General features: G+C 35.3%; 1 protein-coding gene across 2 annotated transcripts in view; it reads left to right on the plus strand.

Annotated features, from left to right (window-relative positions):
* ARID2 (AT-rich interaction domain 2) overlaps window positions 1-15,672 on the plus strand; it is a 92,967-nt gene that overhangs the window by 3,086 nt on the left and 74,209 nt on the right. The gene's annotated exons all lie outside the window — the stretch shown is intronic.

The raw sequence follows: 15,672 nt of genomic DNA on the forward strand, positions 1-15,672 counted from the left end.
ATGATTCTTTGTGGAAAAGATTTTTAAATTATTTGTATATGGTTGTTTTAGATGCTTTGTGTATGGATATTTATATTTCATTTAGAATATAGTTATATGTTGGTTAGGAAATATAATTTTCTGTTTCTGAATGATAAATATGATGTTTTTTCATTGCAGTTAATGATAACATAGATGTGCAGTATGTACAAAATAAGTATGAGCTTTTGTATTTCTGTTTTGGTGAGTTGAGTACACACAAGCTTTACTGTCTCTAGTTTGGCCTTCTGAATTAGGAAATGCAGTAATTGTACAGGTGCGCTTTCTATTGGTTGTCCTAAATTGACTTCCAGCTTGAAGCTATAGAGTTCATAGCACAGTGGAGCAGTTATTGAGTTACAGTGATGTCTGGAAAACCTTAGTCAGATATTTCTAGTTACTGAAATTTTGGGGTCTTTTTTAGGTGATGGCATATGATTGCTTTAAGATCCAGGCTAAGAAAAGAAACTACCATTGTTAATAGCTTTAGTAGAGTTTATGATTGGTGGCAGGCCTAGAAATTAAGTGGGAAGCTTGCTTTAGGATATCCTTCCCTCTTTTTTTTTCCCCCTCCTCTCCTACATAGTATTGAGATAGTGTTGCTGAAGATTTGTCACATCATGGAGAGCAGTTTTTTGCTTCTTGTGTTTTTCTTTTGGACCATGTAATTTGTTAGTTGACTAGATTTTACATATAATTTGCAAAATGATAGTTTTTCTGGTTTTACCCTTTTATTCCTATTTCCATATTTTGTATTTGAATGGCCTAACTTTTTGCAGTAGAAGAGTGTATGTAGTTTCTGTTTTCATGTGTATTTCAAGAACCATTATATACTGTGACAGTTAACACAATTAGTGTTAATTTAGCCTTCTAATGACTATTTATTTTTAATAAGGTATTACTTTTTAAATTAGAATCAGACATACAAAAATGTTATTTTTTATTATTGGCATATTGGTATTGACATTATTTAAAATATAGTTGTTGAATACATATATAACTAATTGCATACAAATAATTTGAGGTTTTTTTGTTTATTTGGAATTCAGGAGAAAAGTTGATAAATAGTTAAGATGAAGGATCTATAAAAATGTCTTTATCATAATCTGTGATTAAGCCATTCTGAAATAAACCATCAAGGTTGTTGGTTTTGGGGTAGACTAATTTTTAGTGATCATTTGGTTTTTGTTTGATGTTGTTTCTTCTGAATTGCTGCTTTACTCACTGCTGCTGCTCACATAATCTAAGTTGGATGTGAACTGTCTCCCAGCTGAGTTCACCTTCTTCCACGTGTAGTAATAAGACTGTATTTACATGTCTCTGTGTTAAGTTAACATTCATTTAGCTTTAGCCTAGAAGGTGTAAGGGGGACAGTATTTGGTTCCAGGGAAAGAAAAAGATGCTCTAATGATGAATTTGCTAAAAGAGTCTAGCACGTCTGTGTTGGAGAACGTAATCTGAGGTCTCTTACAAGGCTAGATTTGCATGAACTGCTTAACAATTACCCTTGGAAAACAAAAAGTGTATCTTGTGAACCTCAAGTATGACTGTAATCTTGGCCTCACTACTGTAATGACTTTCCAAGCTAAGCCAGGCAAATTGAGGCCTATCAACTTTTATTTAAATTTTTATCCAATCGTATGCCGTGTACTGTAAAGCAAGTGATCTGCATGGCAGATGGAGACACTGTTAAATTCAGAGGGATTCAGTGGTGTGCACCTACATGAATATGTTTGCAGATTTGGATTTGGGATGGTTTGTCATGAAAGTTGCTTCTTTCTAATACATAGTGTGTTGACTGAGATAAGATCTCAGGCTACATGGACCACTTGCTCATTTTGCTGTGCTGCCACTAATAATGCTATTTTTACTTAAGGTTACTATATAAACAAATTAGAAAATTGATTTATTTGTGTGAGGTCAGTAGTCCTGTTGGCTTGATCAAACTGAATGTTTTGCTAAATAGTCATTGGGTTGTGGTATTTCTTGAGGCAGTTCTTGAGGTGTGTATTTTTGGTTAAATAACTTTTTCATTTGACTGTCCTGGAATTTTGCTGTGTGTCTTTGGGAATCTATCTACTTCTTCATTAAAGAAATGAATTGTTTAAATCTGCCATACACTTCCAATAGATTTTATGGTAGCTGATAGTTGAATACATGGTAGCCTATCTACCCCTTCTACCTTGCACTTCCCTCCCTTTTCTCTCACTGGAAGAAGTAATTTATAATAGGGAAAGTCTGAACCATTCAAACTTAGTGCCTCTGTTGCTTTGAGCTGTTTGACAGGTGAAGTAATTTATGCACTGTGGTTCTTACTGAGCAGTCAAAAGCCACAGTGCCGATAACCATTGATAGACTGTACTTGTTAATGTAGTTCTCTAAGACTTTATAGCAACAGAGTGTGTAATTCCTTTGGATATAGTGAAAATTGGATGTTTCATTTCAATTGAGGTGAATTAGTAAAGCATTTTCTCAATACTTCTTGAAAAATTATAATATTAGTGAAAATATTTTAGTACGGGGTAATACATGTAAACATCAGTAATGTGGACGTACATTTGTTTTTGTTGGTAAACACCCAGTAGGTAAAAAGAAAGCTAACGTGAAATATAGCCTGTTCTTTATCTTACTGTTTGATTACATTGCAGTCCTACAAAAAATTGGGCTGATGTGCCTTCACGTGTTGGTATAAGGTCCTGTTGATTTTCATGTGTGTGCAAGCGATACCTTTATTTCTGTTGTGGATCTTCATCTATATTGGGGGGAGTGAAAGGTCTTGTAAGCTTAAATGTGTGCATGAAGTATGCCTAACTGAACTGAAAATCAGTTTGTTTTTCAAAGTTAGTTATCTACATTAAGATAAATGATATAAAAGAATTAGTTGTAAGGTAAAATAAGTTTGTCTTAGATCTGCAGAGAATTCCTGAAAGGTGGACAGCACATGAATATTGTAAGCTTTTGGCAAAGGCAGTAGTAATTAGATAATAAGAGTTTAAGATGAATAAAAATTTGCTGTTGTAAATATTGGGGAAGTAAGGGGAAGTTAGATAGAGAGGAAAGTGGTCAGTTCATAAATGAGAAGTTGCATAAAGTTATTAAGCCATTATGCTGAATTTCCTGAAATTCCGTATATAGTAGGATGAAAAACAGTGAGCAGTTAAAAATCAGAACCATATGAAGTATTTATTGATGACAAATAGAGGGGGTTCTTGAAAGATCTGAAGATATTTATAAGTCATTTGATCTTCAAGATGCCTTTAAGAAATTAAACAATAGTACTGATTTCTTAAAAAAATAAAAGGAGAAAAGAAAAAAAGGCATGAGCTTAAGAACTAGATAAAAGGGATTCTGTTCTTAGTAATATAATGGCAAAAATATCAGGAAAACAATAATAAGAAGCCTGGAATTTTCTAAGCAAAAATTACTTTAAGAGAGATTTTTTGTTATTCTTGTTTAGTGTTTAAAATTAGGATCTGATACTGCAACAGCATCTGCACACAGTTCAGTGAGTATGGAGAAGTACAGGATTGGCTTGTTTGCAAGATCTGGTGGCAGAATCAAGGCCCCAGTAAATGAATAGAATGTTGTAGCTATAGTAAAATTTTACATATTTTCTGAAATTCAAATACATCTCAAAATCTTGTGTTAAGAAATTATGTATGTATGTGGATAGTCATCTTAATGAAAGATGGGATGAAGGACCATGAACAAGAATAGATGTGGTGAGTCACAGCACTTCTAGGTGCTAAAAGAGTATCATCAATGCTTATATATGCACGTAGTAATACAAGTTTAGCCATTTTAGGTATATTTAGTGTCTGCTTTGCTTTATGAGAGGTTGAATACTACACTTGCAGAATTAGCAGGCAATGATAAAGAGTTAAACGCAAGGCAGAAAAGAAAAGGTAATCTAAAGAAATTAGGCACATTGTTGTACAAATGAGATTTAGTTTGAAAAATGCAAGCTGAAACAGTCGAGGGCTCGTAATCCAAAACAGGTATTCATTGTGAGGGAATAACCTGGAAAGCAGTATTGCTGAAAAAGGGATAGGAGTGATACCATGGGCCCGATAATCCTGTCAGTTGTGTGAACCCAACTCCCTTTCATATGAAAGGGATTTGTGCATGCTTCTGACAGGAAGGACAGGCCCCAGTTTGCAATATGATATAGAGACTTTGTAAAATTTAAAACGAGTTTAGGTTGCATCCACAGTGGTGTTGAGCAAACATTAGACAAATGGGAGATGGATTTTTGTACAAGATTATGAAACAGCGTTTGGAGTACTGTTTTACTTCTGAGCCTTTGCAACAGGTAAGGTAACTTAACAGAAACTTAGAGAAGAGCAACAAAATGTTAAGAAAACTGAAGGGACTAATTGATTAAAAAAGTTAATCTGATAAATAAATATGTATTGCTTGGCTCAATTAACAGTTTGTGTGAGAAGGGGAAATTATATCTTCCAAGCATTTTGAAGGATATAAACAGTTAAAAGGGAGGTAATTTCAAATAAAAGAATAGTTTGTGTTAATGTGTAAGCTGAGATAAAACTGAAGGAGAAAATTCAGAGCCGACAGCACAAAACCACCCAAGGTATACCTGAATACCTTCTGGTATGAATAGTGTGCCAATCAGAGTACAGGGGAGCCCCCACACAGGGGCACTAGCCTGGCCAGGGCACCAAGATATTGCAACAGGTAATGAGCCAGAGATGGCATAGAGAAGGAGACCAGCTGACCTTACAGGTTTTGTCCATCCTTGAATAATACCATAATGAAGGCTTTCATCTTGCATACCTGTGGACTTTGTGGAATCTTTTGCACTTAATTTTGTCCCAAATCCTGCAGTCACTGGCAAGACAGGAAACAAATTTATAGATGACATTTTTATTATTTCTTCTTAAAATTTGTTTTTCCCTCCTCAAGACAAAAATTGTAGTGCATGTTTCAGTCAGGTGTCTAAGGCCTTTCTTTTAAAGTCTGAAGTGAATATTTGACATAGTTCATGGGGAATTTTGTTTGAGTTGTACTGAATCATACAGCAAACATAAATCAAGACTAGTTACTGTTCATGCAATAAAGCTTTATTTAGAGAAATTAAATATGTTGGTTGTTAAAATCTCAGAGTCTCTCAATAGAAGTTACTTATTTGGATGGATGTGGTCTTGTCAGGGCTGCTGGGAATCCGCTCAAAGGAAATCAAGTTTTGTTTTATAGTACAACATTTGCATTAGACTCATCTGAGGGGAGCAAGCAGCAGGTGCAAGGGGACTTAACTACCTTAAAATTGCTCTTTGTTAGTATTACATTGTGATACCAGTTTACTGTGCAGATGAATTCGCTGTCTATCAGAATTTCTCAGTTTTTCCTTTTTTACTGCTGGAAAACGTAGTGAAAAAATAGTGCGATGAACATTAACATATCTTCCTGATTATTTTCTGCAAGCTTTTTGTAGAAGTTACCTAAGTTGCTGCTGTTACACTGAAGTACATTGGTTTATTTGGGGAGGGGTGAATGTTCTTCAGTTTTAATTCAGAATTCTGATTGTTTAACTTGAAAGCTTATTTGGACATATGTCAGAACTAATAATCTACACAGAGCAAGTTTCTGGCAACACTGTAATAACTGTGGTGACTTTCAGGACTTGCTAAGTCTTTTAAGAATGAGAGGAAACTTTAAGACCATTTTCTATTCTTTAACCAAAAGAGTATTTAAATGAATTTATGCCTTAAAATTATTGGTATCTGCTGTAATGTCTCAAGTTTGAATGAATGCTAAGCTAATTACATTATGATCAAGAATACATATGAAATGCAAGGGTGTTACTTCTTTCCGTATGAGATGGAATAAGCCTGGGCTAAGAAAAGTTGTTTGGTTTTGGTTGGTTTGTTATTTGTTTAATTTTATTCTTGTGCTAGTAGGCTTTAATTACCTTGCTTATTTGCAGTTAAACCTCAACAGATAAGACTTCTATACTCATTTTTCTTTCTTTCTTAACCCTTTCCCCACTTTTCCCAGTGAAATAGAGAAATGCAATTTGTTAGTTTTTACAGATGAGGTACCAGAGGTACACAGAGATTCAGTTTTTTACTTTGAGAGTGCATGTCAAATAAGATGAAACCCAAACACATTAAAGCCAATTTTTTTTTATAATAATCCAGTTTTAATTGTTAAAATTGTTTTTATAGAATCCAGTTCTGACAGGAAAATTTCTTCAGTTTGAGCCTTAGTTAAACTATCCATAAAAAGAGGCTATTATTATTGTCTTTTAAAATTCCTCTTTAATCAATAGCTGAGAAATCCTGTTTTATTTTTCCAACAGTGCTAATGTTATCTTCTGTGAATTGGAGAACTGAGAACTAAATATGTAAGATCATGAGAATTAGCTATTTGTGTTTTGTTTTGCTGTATTTTGTTTTAAAATGCTTCTTCTGAGTGTTGGAGTGTTGTTTTGAAGCTTAAAATGGGACTGCTTTGAGTTACTGTAGTATCAGTCCCCATTATTACAGGTCAACATGGTTCACAGAGAGGATTTGGTATAGGCTGGAGATCCTATCACATGATCTTGTTTCTGGTTACCAGTCTGATACATATTGATTCTATGGCCTTAGTTAACTCATTTTCCATCTTTTTATTCATATTTATAAAGTGGCTGTACTGATGTTTGTTTACCTATCTCAAAGAGAAGTGTGAGACTGTAAGCTCTTTAATGCAGGTTTGTGTCTCTTCATGCTTCTATGTCATATCTTAAATATTTCAAAATGAATATAAATTAGGAATATATGAGGAAAGTAAAACTATTCTTAAGGTTGTTTGCCCTCTACAGTGTTGAGAAGCAGAAAATACAGCACAGATGAGTGGAAGAACAATCTCTATTCCTTAGGGAATAAATAAACTTGGGATACCTAAGCAGAGAAATATTGAAACGGTTGAAAGAAAGAAGCTTATCTTGAAGAAGGATAATAAAACAGCAAGATGCTACCCAGAATAGTAAGCTTAGGCTTTGCCTGAAGTACTAGATTAGTGAGCTAGATATCACATCTCAAATACTGTCTCTTTGGAGCAACAAGTTCAAATCTTAACCAGACCTGAATTACATTTTAAGCAGTAAGGTAGTGAAGCTGAGTACTCCACTTTTTGTTTTCCTGTAAACTGAATGTGCATGCATTTATTTTAATTCCAAATAAATTGTAGCAAGGCAGCTATGCTGCAAGAGGGATCACATATAATAGTTATAATAGAATGTAGTTTTGTTGAATGATGCACTGGAGCATGTTTGTCTGTAAGAGTGAACTGTCTTCATACTATTTTCTCTTGGTGTGAGGGGGAGCAACTGTTGAGATTATTAGTCTCTCAGAATAATTTACAGTGTTACTTGTCAATTTATAGCTGCTTAAGATACATAAAAATCTTGTGAAGTAAGGCAGTCATTCTATTTCAGACCTTTTCTCTCAGAGTTTTGTGGACTTTTGACATGGCTGCTGAAGTTTAGATGGACCGTACTTATGGCTGCGTTTGTTTCTTCACTGTTACGTGCTGTGACGTCTGCTGGTTGGCCTCTGCCTCCCAGTCCAAGGGTTGCTATGTTTCCATGATAAACCGTGTGCAGAGATTCTCAGGTCCGTAGATCACCAAATCATATGCCTAGCTCTGTTCAATTTCTTTGAAGTGCAATAACACCTGTGTTACTGGAACATAATGTATTGGGGGAGCTTTCCATTTGGGGTTCATCTCAGGGGCTTTATCACACTAAAATGAAAATAGTTTACTCTGGAGATAAATCCAACATGTTTTGAGTATATTAATAATTATTATAATGTAGGATAGATGTAGAACTATGTGTGTGCATTCATTTGCTTTTCAAATCCGTATAATTAGAAGAAAACTTGTGGAAATGCTCTCAGAAACAGTTCTTTCCTTACCTGATTTTTTTAGCCAGGAGCGTCCATTTTCTAATGACTGCCATGAAATGATGTAGAATCCAGGCACTGGCCAGGTAAACAGTGGAATCCTTCAGAATTCACAGATGTCCTCTGTAGTTTTGGGGTGATAGTATAGCTCTGAAATGTTGCAGATTATGGAGCTGTTTCTTGGCTGCTTTTCACTCCCAATACCATCTATGAAACCCCAGGAAAATTAAAATTTATAACAGTACAAGTTCATATAATGCTACAGTTATACAGTAAATACCTGGAAAAAAACAGGAATTGCCTCATTTAAGTATGAATGTGTAACTGTAATTGTGTTTCTAGAGAGTATTCTTTACAGTAGAGCCTTATGCTGTGAGAAATGGGAGTAAATTGCATGGCAGTATTAGTCTGTTCTATCAGTGTACACATAGTTCTGGCTCATCATTCAATGTGGTAATTGATTAATCTTAATATTAGTTATTTCTAAAGAGGTTTTGAGTTTGCTTTCTGGGCATCTGTTCTCCACTGTCTTGCCTTCCATGGTGTTACCCATGTGGGCCAATTGAGAAATCATTTTCCTTTGCTTGTGAACTGAGGGGGATTCACTGTTGCAATACAGTTTATCCTGGCTGTGTAGTTCTTTCTGTCTTTCTGTCTCTCATTCTCTTCTAATCATCATCATCTCAATCTTTTGACTGCAGGCCATAATTCATTTTCTGTTCCTTATCCCCTTGATGCCTGTACCCACTGTCTGCACATGGGATATTTACTGTAATCAGACGAATTTCTAATTGTAAGAAAATTGAAGGGAAAAAAGGATGTATGCAAGTAAAAGGGCAGGAGGACAAAGCACTAAATGTCAGGTGCCTAGCAACAGTAAAATACTGAGTTTTACAGCAAAACATTAATGGATTCTGTGGTACCTGAAAAACAAATTCTGTAGCTGTGGGCATGCTGCATTCGCAGTATCCAGATGAATGTATAAAGGGTATTTCACACACCTGAAAAATGTGTTTTCAGGTATTCTGCAGGACCTAGTCAGGCATTGCAGCAATGGGTACATCGCTTGTTCTTCCAAGGTCATTTTTGCAATTCTAAGGCATAGAAATACAATCTATATTTTTTTAAGTGAAAATATTGTTTCTGAGCAGAGGTATGTGCAAAGGCTGACCCCTGTAGTGAAATACTGTGTGTAGTTGGATTTGAAGAATATACAGGGCCCTAACTACCATACAGCTTGGAACACTTTTAGTAAGTAGGGGTTTTGGGTATTTTTTCCCCCCAAATGCTTAAATTATTGTATTTCCTTACAACTTTATTGAACTTGTTATCCTGTTTGATGCCATGTGCTTCTCTGTTTATGTAGCATGAATTTATTCATTAGAAAGGTGTTACGTTAGTCAATGCATATGCTATCATAGTAAAAACATAAAAGGTTAGAAAATCGAAACGAAATACAATACTTGGTGCCAATGATTTAATCATGTTTAGTGTTGTTTCATTAATATATCCTGTAATCAATATGCCATTGTTAGTGAAATATAGTTACACTCCTATAAAAGTTAGGTTTTGTGGTAGATAAATACAATGTTTTTTCCTACTTAGAATTTTATATTACCCGTAAACAAATCTCATTTTTCTCTACTAGCATTAATTCTCCTAATAAGCAGTTTAAGTCTATTGTAAATAGGATTAGTCCAGCTGTTGAAGAAAGTGCTTCTTAAGATCAAAGAAAAAGGTGACTTAAAAATTATATACTGTTCTGCACATAGCCCTAAACAAACACCCAGCTTTCCGATGTGTACTAATACTTTTCTGTATGGCTATTTGTGTGCTGTAAGTTTATGTGCCTGTTAGAAAGCAAAAATATTTTCCTAGTTTTATGGTGATTTGATGCTTCTGTAGGTTTGCTGTAAGAGCTGTGTTTATAGACTTTTGATCATGTTGAATTGCCTCTAGATTTGCTTAGGCAGAATTTGTGCCTCTTTGGAGTTGGGCTGAAATTGGTGGCATCCTGTGTCAGTCCTGCAGTTCACTTGTTAATGAAGATCAGGTGCGTTACATCTGGACCATGTATATTAACACAGAATGTGCCTGCCTTAGCAAGGATAGAAACTAAACCAATGAAGTCAATAAAGATACATTCAAAGCTTAGGATACTGAAATTGGTGTAAATACTGTTTGTTAGTTGTTTTCAGGAGGCCTTTCCATCTAAGGAAAAGTTGCAACTTTGGCAGTTGTTACCATTTTAAAGGGTTTATGAAAGTTGCATGTTTTGTTCTTTATATAAACAAATAACATAAACTAATAGAAGCTTGTTTGCCTTGGTGGGGAAAGTGAGTTGCATACCATAAGTAGGAAAAACAAAAAGCTATTCTCATTATAGCTTATTCTCAGAAACTTACCTGAGAGTTTACTTACTTGTATTGTTTTCACTGGTATAGTGTAATCCCTAATATTGCTGATTTCTGGTATTCACAGTATCAAAATAAATACAACGATAACATTTTTTTTATATTGTGGAAATAATGGTGGAAAGTTATAGTGTAATAGACGCAAGATAAATATCATTGTTCACATATCATATAACATACAGTAACTGTATAAATATGTGGGATTGTGGACCTGTGCCCAATACAAGATTCTACTGTAGAAGGGCACTGGGGGAAGTGATCTCCTTATTTTTTTCCTCAAGGCTTTTTTTGGCTCAGATGGTAAGTGTTTGCTATGGTTTGTGGCTTCAGAGATTTTATATATTTCTTGATGTAGCAGCTGCCTATTGCAAAGACACACATCTCCTGAGCAGGCAGCCAGCTGATGTGCAGCTTGGAGGACGTCAGGTGGACAGGTACTGCGAGGTTGCTGGCCTGGCAGGAGATGCTTGTACTCTGAATTGTCAGGTACCCAGCTGGAGAAACATGCCAACTCTGCCTCCAGCTGGGCCAGATAAAATACTGCTGCTTCTCAGTCACCTGTAGGCCAAGAGAGAGGAAAGGTAAGCTGTTTGAAGGTATTTTAATGAGAGCAGGAGAGGAGACCTTTTGTGCATAGGTAGTTGAATAGCAAACGGAAGAAATACGAATGTTGAGTGTGCTGGGTGCGTTCATGCACTGGGTCACGAGACAGGAATGGGAATTTTGGAGAGAACACTGTTTGGAAGGGTGGATGGGGTAGACACTATAGAAGGAAAAGGAGGGGTTATGAAATAAAAATGCTGATAAGTTACTCTTTAATAGCTAATTCCCTCATTTAAATTGTTCACTGGATATTAATTGACTTGTTGCCCAGATGCTGGGTTGCTGCTGAGTGAAGACTGTCATTTGTAAAGTAGTGAGTTGCACCATCTGCTTTCCTGCAGTGAGGTTCTGATTTACTGGTAAAAACCTTAGAGTGGTTCTTCCTTGTCTTTGCTTGCCCTACCAGTGCTGCATGTGCAGAATTCATTTCTGTTTTGTTAGTTTATATTTTTTCATTAATACTGAATTTACCTTTTTCATTTTGGTTTTAAAAAAATCTACCATCATCACAATTACTGCTATTTCTATCCTTATATTAAAATGTCGTAAAGCCATAAAATTGCATATAATCAAATAAAGGATTTTATCTGTTCCTTAAATAGCTCACAGGGAGAAAAGTATCTTCTTGGAAAATAGTTTTTCATGGACATTGCTGCACTTAAGAAAGCTAACAAAGTTACCATTGTGAGACAGTGAGAATTTCTTCAAATGCCATTGTCACTTTGAGAAAATCAGTAATGTCTATGTATACTTCATTTTGTTTGTTGATTATATAAGAAGTGAATTCATTTTATTGTATATCTGTATAGAGAGAGCATATATGAGTCTGGATGTCAGCTTAAGTTTGGGATAGATTGCATAGATTTCCTGTCCCACTTCTAATGTTACATATATGTTAAGAATGAATTTTCAACAAGAGAGGAAGATTTAATGGAGCAAACATTCCAAAACTCTAATAATATTTTTATATCTCCCAACACGAAGGTTTAGATACCAAGTTTGGATCTCAGAGGTAGAAGTAGGTACAAAGTACTGTTTCTTTATGACATTTCCTGATCATATGTGATACAAAACTGTTGCCTGTCCTGGGCCTTAGACTTACGCAATTTGGAAAGGCAGCTTTTGAACTCAGCCTTCTCTAAGCAAAATATATAAAGTGTCTGTTGTTTAAAAATACTCCAAGTTATGGAATGTAAGTTGCTCTGATCAAAACAATAAGCAATAGAGGGCAGATGAATTAGTCAAAGGTGTAGACAAACTATTTTTCCTGCAACTCTTCAATTTCTGCTATATTAGACAGATACTGTCATCTGGCTACATAGATTTTAATTCTGCTGTAATTGGAATTTCTTTGGAATTGGATTGGAATAGCTATTAATTACTATTTTTTTGCTAATCTAAATTTGTGTTTACAATAGTGCTTATTGCCACTCTGTTTTGAGCTGTCAACCACACTGATATTTCCAGAGAATAAAAACACACATTGTTTAAAAGGAGTACATAATCTCCTTTTTCTACCCCTTGTCCTACCTCAGTGCACAGAGGGGGGTAAAAAGAGCATAGGTCATCATTCTTGTTTGCTTATGTACATCAGAAATTATTGCTGTTATCTTAAATAGCAGCTTGTGGTGTCCTTTTCAAGCCGACAGTCCTGCTGTTGCTTGAGTGGCTGCTGTGCTGCTGGCATTGGGGCCCAGTTGTGATATGGCAATGGCTAGTGATAAAAGCTCTGCTTTTAGGGTTGTGGTAGTGGTGAGGACTGGTGTTGTTTTTAATTGTAGAGATCTACTTTCATGGAGACCTGCATCAGGGTTCCATTGCTACTAGAGAGAAAAACTAGCAGATTCTAGTTTTGAATTGCTTATTATTGCTGTTGCTTATTTATTTGTTTACTTTTAATCAAGTTTTGTAAGTTATTTATGTGGCCTTGTGGTTAATCTTTTGTGAAGAAAGGGTATTTTTTACTGCCTTTTAAATTTCTGAAGGCTGCTACTCTTGTGCAGGGAAGTCCCATTACAGACTAAGGAGGAAGAATAATCCAGAGAATAGAGGAAACGACTCCACATATTTATACATGTATTAATCAAATATATATTCTTCACACAATTTAAACTAGTTTTTACTGAAGGAGATATAGTCTTGTCACTTAAGTAACTTTCAGGGCTTACCAGTTTTGTTGTTTCCGTGGAATTTTTTACAAATGGAGATAAATTGGGGGTTTGGCATCAGTGTGATGAGAATGATTGATTGATTAAGTTAGTAAAACCTTCAGAAAACATCATAGTAGTATATGTGCAGGTACTAAATAAGGAAGAGAGAGAAAGATCAGAGGATCTTAGTGAGTTTTAAAATGGAGTTACGTGATGATGACAGAGGTTGTTATTTCTCTAGTACTTTCAAGAAAGCTGAGTAGGAACATTTTGTTGGTCCTAGAATAGAGAGCTTTTGTAGTCACAGGTTGTCCTGTAGCGTGTTGTGTGTATATAGATTTTATAAGCAAAAAGCATAATAATTGAGAGAATATTATGTACTGGTGATCAAGGAGACAAGGATAGATTGTAGTAGGAAAGTAAAATAGTAGAGTTCATCAAGGAAAGGGTGATTCCAAAAGTTGCAGGTGGGGAAATGGGTAGATTTAGATGAAATAGGATGAGCGCAAAAAGGAGTGAATTATGCTTGAAAACATCATTCTTGACCATGAGAAATTCTTGTGTAATCAAGGCACATAATCAAAGAAAATTATTTTAGTAGCATGGGGCTATTTGGTAAAAAGAGTACAAATAACATGGAACTAATAATAATGACACTAGAGTTGTGTAGGTTATTATGAGCAGTATAAAATAAAAACCAGTTAAGGTTGAAATTGGAGTGTAAGAAATCAAGTGTAAAACGTGGAATTGTTTTGTAGTGTAGCATCAGTAAGGGAATCTCCTGGTTTGAGGCAATACCAGACCATACAGTTGCCCCAGGACAGGAAAGGGGAGAACCCTTAGTACAGTTTTGGACCTTTTGTCAGAGAGGGAATAGAGAAGCGTTTGAAAACAAATGCTGTTCAATTAGATGCTGCCAATGCTCAAATCCTTAATAGGGTGGATCTCACTTACTGTGGGAACTGAAGTGCCAAAAAAGATGATAAATTCCAGGAGCCATCTAGCAGGATATTTGAAGCATTATTTGTGTAATGTTTTTTATTTATTTCCCTGTAACCAAGTTAGTTAGGTTTCTGGGATTTGTTTTGTTGGTTGGTGTTTTGGTGTGTTGAGGTTGTTTTAAGCAGTTCAAATGGTATTAAAAAAAAAAAAAAGTGTGTCAGAGAATGTATCAGAGTTTCTGTTCGTTCTTTTTACTTTTAGAATGTAATATATTACTCTCATGGACCTTTATTAAGTGGTGATCAGTTCAAAGACCACAGCTGTAGTGCTTGGCAATAATCCAGCTCATGCTATACAAGTTAAGAACATACTCCATTAGAGGAAGAAGATCCCATGGAAATATGTTTGCTGCAGGATCATGCCAATGAACAACAGTAGTTGCTGGATGTGACTGACATTGTGGCTTTACTTTCTTTATCTTATATTTCAGTCGTCATATGTTTTTCTCATGTTCAAATGTTAGTGTGACTATTAATTGAGGAATCAAAAAATATACAGACTCCATCATAAAAAACAAGCTAAAGAGAGAGAACTAAATGTTGATGTAAGTGTGAAAAGAGATAATCTGTAGGACTGTTTTTCCCTCTATACCTTTGTGTAAAAAGATAGGTGTGCTTTTTAACAGTAACACTTAAGTTTCTGATCAAGTGATTGGTCTTCCACCCTTTTTTCTTGTGTTATATTAGTGATTTACAGTTTTAAAACTGGTTCTAAGCTGTTGGCTGCCTCTGGGGATATTCTATGTAGCACCCAACTTTTCTTCAGTAATTGAGGTTTAAGTGCAATCTGTGTGGAGTCACATTATGTTCCTTTTCCAGTTGTGTGTACTGTGACATGTAACTGGGAGGTTACTGATGGAGTAACACAGTCCTGAATCTGAACTTAAACACTTACCTAAACAAATGTATCTTAATCTTAGAATATATTCATATTCAGTAATGCAGTGCGGTAGGTGAAATTGATTTTCCCTATGATTGGCAAGATTTGTTGGTAAGAATCTTACAAAGAGTGTTGAAAAAGTGTTTATTTCTCTGTACTGTAGTTCTCACCCTGAAGGTTGCAAGCTTGTTTTCGCTTTAATAAAACATTACTTACAATAAACATTTGTTGACTCCAAACATATTGTCAAGAGCTGTATTCTGCAGTTGTGTAGAAGGTGTAATATTTCATACCTAAGAAATTCTATTAAGTTTAAGGGGTTTTTTTTTAAGTTCTGAAAAGGAAATCATGGCAGTGGAAGACTACTTTCACAGTTGAAGAACTTCACTGTGAACTAGCTGGTACTAAGGTGTTTTGTGTCTGGGAGCTTCTGTCTAAGAAGTATGTATCCAAGAAACTTTACTCACAAAGGAGCATCTTCTCAGCTTGGAATAGGATGCTTTAATATCTCCTGTCTCATTATGTTGAAGTGCTTTGGAAGTTTATTATTATTAGGAACTTCCTTTTTTCATGGTAGTAGTTACATCTTTGTGTAGCTAAAAGTGAAATGAAGCCAGTGTCCTGATTAATCAGGGATACAGTTATCTCCAAATTTTAGTAGGCAGTTTTTCTCCAGCTTTTCACAAGGTTGATTGATTG

This window comes from Sturnus vulgaris, chromosome 5, assembly GCF_052056855.1.
Source record: "Sturnus vulgaris isolate bStuVul1 chromosome 5, bStuVul1.hap1, whole genome shotgun sequence".
Lineage (NCBI taxonomy): Eukaryota > Metazoa > Chordata > Aves > Passeriformes > Sturnidae > Sturnus > Sturnus vulgaris.